The following is a 2,500-nucleotide window of genomic DNA, read 5'->3' on the forward strand; positions in this document are numbered from 1 at the left end:
GGTTTTCTGCAGTGACGGCAACCGAAACAAAACAACGGAATAAACTGGACATAAGCGACACACTTCGGGTGTCATTGTCTCCTATTACCCCAGATGGAACCGTCTCATTGTAAAGAAATAAGCTCAGGGTTCTCATTGATTTAGCGTTGTAGTGAGTTAAAAAGGCATGATTAAATACAATTAAATTAAAATTATCAAACATTGACCGGTCCGCGGCAAAAAAAAGGTTGGGGACCACTGATGTAGGGATGATATACAAGTCAATGCACACAGGTTTTACAAAAAGCTGTTTGTACAGAAGCTCTTGCTGAGAATAACACATTACTGGAGCTACAGATGGAATCATGTATTGTGGTTTGATGAGACCTCGGGGATGGCGGTGGGTCATTGATCATTTATATCTGGGCTGATTGAAGGACTTCTAACGACTACTAACTAAGTCTCCAGCCTAAATCCTGGTTGCCATTTCCAAGAATTTAACACTTTTCCTTAGACAGTTTGTTCCACAAGATTATAAACTAAAACGTACATCTCGATTCCTTAAGTGCTCTTCTAAGGAAGCACCATCCAAAATCTCTTAATAACCTCCAAGCTTTTTTTTTTCTCGCAAGTGAAGTGCCCTTAATTCTGAAGGAAGTCTTAGAGGTTTTAAGTAGAATCCTCATTTCACTCTCATGAAAAGGTTACAAGCTTATTTTTTTTTTAATTTAGATATGAACACTTAGTTATCAAAGTAGGGTTTAAAGAAGAGTTTACATCCAAATGAACACGGAAATGGTTGAGGGATACAAAATGTGGTGTGAATTAAACATTCTCCAAGTGTCCATTTTAAACTGGTTCATGGCAGCAGGGTTAGGGTGCCATTAATTTCGAAATCAACAAAAGGATTCTGTTCTCTAAATTGACAATAGTTTTGGATTTTTTTTTTTTTTTTTTTGGAATAGTCATGATATTAAATGTTCAGTATTTGTACATGCACACAGAACAAAAAAAAACAAAAACAAAAAAACACCATTGCAAGCACTGTTCTTCTTGCCTGTCCTCAGCAGTGCCAGTGGTTCAGATCACCGGCCATCCCTGGTGACTCATTAGGAAGCGAGGCATCAGCAGAAAAAAAAAATAGCAGTGAACTGGCACATTCGAAAGCCGCACGGCACCGTGGGTAATATTTACCCAGCATCTGGAGCTGCCTGCAATCCACGGAAGAGCAGAGTAAGAGAGGAAGGAAAAACACACTGACGATTATGAGGTGGCTTAAAAAATGACATCCATCTTCCTGTCATTGTTAAAATCCAACTTTTCACTGTTTACACTTGCAGAAAGTAAAGGAAAAAAAGAATGGAAAAAAAGAAAGAGACATTTTTAATGTCTGCTTCCATGCAAGAGTACTACAAGCATATAGTACTTTTAGCTAATTTAGCTAGTAATGAAATGTACAGTGCAACGGATTTGGCATGGACTTGGCAACCCCATGACCGAATCAATGCACACTTTAATTCTTTATTGTCTTAAAGAAACAGCTACGTTTCACTCTTTTTTCCACACTATGTTTAAGAAATCATCTTTCAGGATCCTCTACGCGTACTTCAGGAACCTTCAGGAAGGGGGGGGGGATCTCTTTTGAACACTAACATTAGCTTGATAGCTAACTAGCTGGCTAACATCCTTTGTAACTAGCATGTTAGCCAGCTAGCTAGCTATCAAGCTAATGTTAGTGAGAGCTAGCTAGCTGGCTAACATCCTTGGTAACTAGCATGTTAGTCAGCTAGCTAGCTATCAAGCTAATGTTAGTTAGAGCTAGCTAGCTGGCTAACATCCTTAGTAACTAGCATGTTTGTTCATTGTTAGTTGTAGTCTAATCAACATCTCTAGTGAGCTAAGTAGATCTATGAGGTATATAAACACAAACCCTTTTTTATCACTAATATTAGATTGCTAGCATGTTTGTTCATTGTTAGTTGTAGTTTAATCAAAATCCCTAGCAAGCTACATAAAAACATAAGCTATATAATCTCTGTAAGAATAATATTAGCCTGTCAGCTAAAGATCTAGAACACAGCTGATAACTACAATGATTGTTCTTTGTAAATTTCTTAGTTCATTTTTAGCTACTGAGTTCATTGTCACTGAAAGAATGCTTCATTACTAGCATGCTTTTACATAGGAATCTACTTATCACGTACTTAGGCTTGCCCTGTTTTCAACATAAGACATGATTTTAGATGTTGTCTCCTTCTTGTTTAGTTTCAGTGGCCTTGATCTTGTGTCTTTCTGCCTCGATCTCGACTCGAGAAGTCTCGACTAATATGTCATTTCTTTCTCGTGCAGCAAAAGATGAAGAGACGACGGCTCTGTCTCCCACGGGGCCTTAAGACTGGAGAGCAGCTGGAGACAAACAGAGGGAGATGGTGAGATATCTTCTATCCTGAGGACATATATATATATATATATATATATATATATATATATATATATATATATATATATATACACACATAGA

General features: G+C 37.6%; 1 long non-coding RNA gene across 1 annotated transcript in view; it reads left to right on the top strand.

Moving 5' to 3' along the window:
- LOC113652156 overlaps positions 1–2,500 on the top strand; it is a 10,552-nt gene that overhangs the window by 2,898 nt on the left and 5,154 nt on the right. The window contains exons 2-3 of the long non-coding RNA XR_003442827.2: positions 1,047–1,249; positions 2,329–2,408. This is a non-coding gene — a long non-coding RNA (uncharacterized LOC113652156). The remainder of the gene's footprint in view (positions 1–1,046; positions 1,250–2,328; positions 2,409–2,500) is intronic.

The sequence above is a fragment of the Tachysurus fulvidraco genome, chromosome 15, assembly GCF_022655615.1.
Source record: "Tachysurus fulvidraco isolate hzauxx_2018 chromosome 15, HZAU_PFXX_2.0, whole genome shotgun sequence".
In the NCBI taxonomy this organism is placed as follows: Eukaryota; Metazoa; Chordata; class Actinopteri; order Siluriformes; family Bagridae; genus Tachysurus; species Tachysurus fulvidraco.